Consider the following 6,966-nt stretch of genomic DNA (forward strand, 5'->3'; position numbering starts at 1 on the left):
TTAAAAATCTAACAAAGCGCCAAGAGGTAATACATGAACTTGTTTATGACGATGGCCTCATTATAGCTTATTGTTCCAATATAATTCTACAACCTTCATCTACTGTATAGTTGCTCACACACCTTGATTATCATTCTGGGCTAATAAACCTGATTTGCTCATATGTAGTTACATTACATTGAGCTACGCTGAGTTAAAACTTACAGTCAACATTTTTACTGTACAGTTATTCTTGCTGTATGGATGGAGGTCATTAAATCCCTTACAATGGTTCACAGCAAATATTGCACACATTTCTCCTGTGACCCACCTTTGAGATAATCCATTCACTGCATATGTGACAAGGTTTTCAAAGTCGGCTCAGTGGCTGACACTTACAGAAGGGACAGTGGATGACCACAGATAAGCTGATTCATTGTAAACATACCTGCTGTATTATAAACTTTCTTGTACAGTGCAGGGAAATCTAGAAGGTGCAGCACAGAATGTGGTCTTCCATTGTCAACTCTGGAGAAATTTCAATAAGATTCTGAGAGAAAATTAAACATGGCTTTGCAGACCACATGGGAAGGTTTCTGAAAATGTGTCACAAGGAAGGTGCACAACTGCAGACCCTATGAAGTAATGTCATTAGTAACTTAACCTCCAAAACGTCACTATAGTGTTACACTGTTAAGTGTCATGTGTTACATTCATTTTTTTATTTTTTTTTAAATCACCCTTTTCTTTTGTATTTACTCACATAGGCAACGATCCGAGAAGCCTAGACTGGAAAATTTCTAAAGGGAACTATAATAAAAACAAAAGGAAATCTGAATAAAAACCAAACCCAAATAAATAAATTACCCTGCATTTACAAAAGATTCAGAAATGCTCATTTTTTTTCTTATTCGCATGCGTATGATGATAAATGCCAATCACCTAATAATGACCAGGTGTGGGCACAACACAGCTAATTTGCATTTAATGATGCCCATAAAACTCTAAAAAAGGCAAGGATCACAGAGAGGAGAGCATAAAAATATTACTAAATTACCAAAAAAGAAGAATTTCTCGGAGGCAAGAGTGAAAAAAGTACTTCCATTCCTGCCTCTGAGAAATACTTCTCTGTTGGCAATTTTGGAGTGTTTTTATGCGCTTCTCTCTGTGTGACTCAGATCTTTGAGTCAAAGAGTGTAACCAACAGAGTCACATCTGAAAGGGCAAAATCTGAGCGAAAGCCACAATCCTCACTGATGCTGTCTTAGAAGAGTCTAAGTTTAAGAGCTATCGGTTCAAATTTAAAGAAAAACATGCAAAATCAACTCAAATGTGAAAAGGTGAGCTAAAGCTTGCGATGTAAAAAAAAAAAAAAACAACAGATGAATTTCTCCTAGTTATTCGCTAGTTACAGGCACATGACGAGGCACCGTTGTGAATCCACTCTCACGTTCGGGAACATGTCGGATTATTGCACGCAGCACACTAGGGAGATTATGGATCATTGTAGGTTGAGACATACCAGATTGGTCACTTATCTCTTTTTTGAAATGTGCCAGCAGAAAGAAATCCAAGCATGGGCAAGACTTGGACATGAATAGGGATTGCACAGGATCTTTTTGTCAGCCAAATGTGTGCTGGCTTTTAATGCTGTACAGCATTTAAAGAAGATGCTGTGGCAAACAGAACTGTTTCATAAGCCAGCTTTCATCCTCTAAAGGAAAAAAAAATAACAGTCTTTAAATATCCATTCCATGTGCTAACTCTTCCAGTAATATCAATTTTGTCATTAGCGCTGACTCCACTTGTAGCTACCATATGCACAGACTAGCCCACTCTCCTTTTATATGGCAGCTTTTCTTCTTGAATTAATCTGTTTTTTTTTTCTTTGTGTGGATAATTTAAACATAAATCAATTTGTACCCAGCTTGGTCTTATTGTCAGAAAGCTGCAGAACTCCAGATATAGCAGGCAAATCAAGTCAAGTCAAGAAACTTATATTGTCATTTTAACCATATATAGCTGATGCAGTACGCAATGAAATGAAATGTTTCCAAAGGTGATACTGGCTAGAAAACTGTTCTGGAGACTTGAGAAAGAATCTTTAAGAAAAAAAAACTAATCTTTTTCCTAATATACAGTAGATAGAAAGGACAAACGTATGACAAACATACACATACTATACATTCCTGAAAAAAGCTGGAGTAATGTGACCTAGATGCCCTTTTGTGGTCTTGCTGGCACGCTCCTCTTTGTCACATGACCTACGATGATCAAAAATCGGCGTGATTTCACACAGAGCTTCAGACACAACTTCCACAAAGAAACATTCCCATAGTGAAAGGGAAAACATTTTAGCTCATGGTCATGCAACAAAACTTGACATACCAAACCAAAGTTAACTAAACTTTTTGGGAAAAAATACGGTTTAAAAACATAACATTTTAGGTTATGTTCTTTTACTTTGTTAATTAAAAGTTGCCCTTCAACAGCAGTGATGAACAAGTGCACACTGGTATTTAATTCATGTGTTGATGAATATAGTGGTTAGTAGAGTAGTGAGGGTCCTCGGGCAGTAATGCAATAATATTTGTATAAAAAGGTCTTAGTGGCTATGGTGTTAAGTGTTGCTGAGATTTACACTATGGTGGTATACAAATGCTTCAGTAAAGATAGTTCACTAAGTTAGTACAAGAAGTGGTTCATCTTCAGGGAGAACACTGAGGCCCAAAAAAAGTTTGATCGTTTCTAAGTGAATAGGTCTTCGTTAAAAGATTTATTTATTTATTTATTTAGCTCTGCTCCAGGCTTTCTAACTTAAACGTTTACATTTGTGCTTGCATCAATCAAAGAGCTCCGTATTAAAATGACCCACACGTACATGCTTCATCTCAATGAGCTCACATCCAGGATCCATGTTCAACAAATGATATGTATGCAAGACACCTTCCATAATAGTTGTATAAAAACAAAAACATTGTTGTGATTGAAAATCATTCATTTTCTACCGCTTATCCGAACTACCTCGGGTCACGGGGAGCCTGTGCCTATCTCAGGCGTCATCGGGCATCAAGGCCGTCGTGTCATGTCCGTAGTGTGTGATTGGGTGAGTGAATGAGTGTGTGTGTGTCCTGCGATGGGTTGGCACTCCGTCCAGGGTGTATCCTGCCTTGATGCCCAATGACAAAAACAAAAACAAAAAATGTCCCCACAGGACTTCAGCACAAAGATGGTTTGCTCTGGAAGTCACCTGGCAGCTCATCAGTTTTTACTGATCAGGGTAAGAAAGCAAAGGCCAGATGCACATTATTTGCAGGTTTCACAGGTCTTGCAGCTAATACTGTAGCTTCTGAAACAAAATATAATGAGCCAGAATTGCACATGCATAACAAAATTGAACATAAAAAGAAATAAATAATACTCATTCCAATCTGATCATTTTCATTAGACTAACGGATGTGACATATCTTATTATTGTGATAATACAGCACTGAAAAAAATGTTCACGTTCATTTTTTTTCCACCCAACAAATCTCTTGCTGAATATACACCTTCAGTTTCCACTGTCTGGCTTCTCAACTGTCCAGTCTACAGAAAGCTTGCAAATAAAAACTGCTAGTCAGCCCAAGTCCAGTTCAGCAGTAGACTAGGATAATCATGATTCAGGAGCCAGGATTTGTCAGAAAATGTTGCTTGCAGGGAAGCCATTAAAAGGACAGTGATAGATCTTCGATTGTCTTTAGAAGTTAAATAAAGTGCTGTGTTACTGAGCAATGATGAATCATTGTATTATTACAATTACTGCATGTCAATTTCACCCTGAACTGAGTCAAACACAGTTGAATAACCTTTCAGGAGCAGCAAGCCATACATTAATATAATTATTACCTTTACTTATTTCAGAATGACATAATTATACAACTTGCAGCACTTTGAGTGAAAAGCTAAATGTGTGACCTGGTGGAAAAGTTAATGTGCTTACAATGCAACTACATGAACTATTAGTAAATATGATCAAAATAAAATATGTCCTTTTATAATAAGCAAAAGATAAAAAAGGGACATTGCAAAAGACAAGAAGAGGCTATTTTTCACATTAGCCTATTAATGCAGTAGCAAAAATGCCTTGGTACCAATATTTTGGATCAGAGCCACTATTATGAATTCCATACATCATAGTGACATGATTAGTTACAGACCATTTAACAGTTACTTTTCCTTTGCATTTTCTTTTTCTGAATCCAGTGTATTTTTCTATTTTATAAATGTGGACCATAACTCTAGCTACTACACACACATACTGTACTGCACACACACCCACACACACAGCTATTAGATACAGCTATAATACCGGCAAATGTTTTGCTCACTTCTGGACATGGTGCTTAATTAAGGTTGACTGGCTCCATAACTGTAATGTTTAGTAAGATGAAGCAAGAACAGAGAATGGAACTAAACCTGAGTAAAGTTTTTTTTTGAAAATCCAAGAGAACATAGCCATATTTATATAAGACATGTAACCAAATTAAATAAATGAGTATGATTAAGTATTTGTTGGTGTAGATGGAGTTCCTTGGTTGCAGGTAAACATTTGGCAAATGTTTGCATTAAGTCTGCTTTTTTGCTGTATGATTATTCTGACATCACAATTGGTGAAAGGGATGGCAAAGGAATGGTTTAGAGATGGTCATGAATTAAAGTTGGTGGATCACTTGGTATGATTACTCACTGGTGTCCAATATAGTATCTCTGAGCCCAAAGTTGTCAGTGGCTAAAATTGGCACAAATTTTGTCTTAACATAATCTTTGCTACAGCATGCCTATAAAACTCACCCATAGCACCATTTATTATTAAATAGCATTGCAAAACGATAATAACAAAATCGTATGATGAATATGTGAACCTAAAGGATGATAAAATCATGCCATATCACCACAAATCTTCAGCCATCATCATCCTCTCGTATAGTGTGGCCAGCAATAAACATGCTACTGTACGATGCCAAGTAGGCCAGTCTTTTAACACACAATGGAATAAATGACGTCCCAAAGACCAAAGATAGGAATAATTCCAAAACTGTGAGGTGTTTTTAGACCCATGAATCTACACTACAGTAATGAGGCAGTATTCAGCAGCAGATGGGCTCTTAATTATATGCTGAGGCTTGATAATAGACAGGTTGCTTGTAACTCCTGTTGCTTTCAGTTGCTCTGTGCTCAAGCGATTATCTGCATGTCAGGTCTTTTTTTGTGAAATGGAACCTGTGAACTAGAACGTGTTGAGCTAGCATGAAAGCAAACAAGCCAGACAAAGAGTTGACAATGACAGACACATCTGCTGAGTGTTTGTGAACTCCCTTAAAAGTATATAGAGAGGCTCTTTTGTGGCTAGTAACTTTACTGAGAGGTATGTACAATAATAATGGAAATTTAAATTCTTTGTGAAAATGCCCCTGCAATCTGTTTCTAAAAAAATTAAAAAAAAAAAAACCTCTAGTCTGTTCTGTCTGGATAGTGAAAACCCAGTTCCAGTTAAAAGTTCTCCTATATGAAACTACATTTTTGCTATTCATAAAAAAAATGTGGAGAAACTTTTTCTAAGGAATTCCACAGTAAAGAGAACAGTTGATATCATTGCTACAGATGTCACAGGAAACATTCATCTAAATGTGTTAAATATATTTTTGGAAACATTGAAAATCCTTTTCAAGATTTCGTCCATCGTTGCTGACAAAACAAGCTCCATTCTGAGAAATCTTTCTGCTAGAAATAGCTGTGGAGTGAGTGCATGGATTTGTGTTCATCCAGCTACAAGAGCATTAGTGAGATCAGACACTGATGATGTAAGAGTGAGGAGGTCTGGGGTTCAGTCATTGTTCCAATTTATCCCAAAGGTGTTCAGTGGGGTTGAGTCAGAGTCAGGGCTCAGTGCAGGACACTCGAGTTCTTCCACTCCAACCTTCTCAAACTACTGTAGTGTATGTCTTCATGGAGAGCTTTGCTTCGTGCACAGGGGCTATGTCATGCTGAAACAGTGTTCAGTCATGTTAGTCCCTGATCTTTAATGCTACACGTGAATTTTATACAATTGTGTTCTTTCAATTTAATGTAAGCAGCTACAAACTTTGGCCAAATAGTGCATTTACTTGGACATGTAACATACTATACAAACACAGCTGCATATGTGGGTTAAATGCAGTATATAAATTGATAGTAAGGCTCATGATTGGACCATAATTACCTTTTAGAGAAAGGAAGACTACAGTATATGAATATTTTTTTTGGTAAAACAGACATAATGAAAGGTCCAAAAGCTGTGCATTTCCCAGCCCACCTTAATGTTAGGACGCCACTGGAAGCGGACATCGAACCCAGTTCTGTGTAGTAGTCCTGATCACCCACATACAGCAGATCAGACCCATATGCAGGATGAAGTAGAAGCACTGCTTTGTTAATAAAAAAAAAAAGACAAAATACAAGACATCAAACAAATGTGACAATAAAACATGACTATAACATAGAAATCTAAACACAGCAGACGTCCAACCTTATGGCATGAACACAAGAGAAGTCCAACCTTATAGCATGAACACAACAACTGAGACACCAAGACAGGCTTATATAAAGCAGTACAAGTTTACAAGGTAAACAAGACACAGATGAGAAGGCGGGAAAACAGAACAATAGGAAAGGGCGTGACACAACCCATGTGGGAACAATAACAATGAAACTCCTGCAAGCACTCCCTCTGGTGGTCTGGCAAAGAACTGTCCCAGTAGCTCCTATTAGTGTTATTTATACACTTAAAAGAGGGCATAGGTTTGATGTATAATACATCTGATGGACCCATTTTGGTAGCGTAGATAAGTGAAATTTTCATGGGGCCAAATAGCCTAAAGTTGTTAAACTCTGATGTATAGCAGTAATGTTTTAAAAGTAAAAATAACCCCACAATCATTGAATTAATCCCTCAGCTGACACAATTTA

At 37.1% G+C, this 6,966-nt stretch overlaps 1 long non-coding RNA gene across 1 annotated transcript; it reads right to left on the reverse strand.

The window, feature by feature from the left end:
- Positions 1-4,798: 4,798 nt before the first annotated feature.
- Positions 4,799-6,669, reverse strand: LOC113661474. The gene is made up of 3 exons (XR_003445046.2): positions 6,527-6,669; positions 6,314-6,422; positions 4,799-6,005 (listed from the first exon to the last, which is right to left on the reverse strand). It is a non-coding gene; the product is annotated as an uncharacterized LOC113661474 (long non-coding RNA).
- Between the last annotated feature and the right edge of the window lie 297 nt (positions 6,670-6,966).

The sequence above is a fragment of the Tachysurus fulvidraco genome, chromosome 24, assembly GCF_022655615.1.
Source record: "Tachysurus fulvidraco isolate hzauxx_2018 chromosome 24, HZAU_PFXX_2.0, whole genome shotgun sequence".
Taxonomy (NCBI): Eukaryota; Metazoa; Chordata; class Actinopteri; order Siluriformes; family Bagridae; genus Tachysurus; species Tachysurus fulvidraco.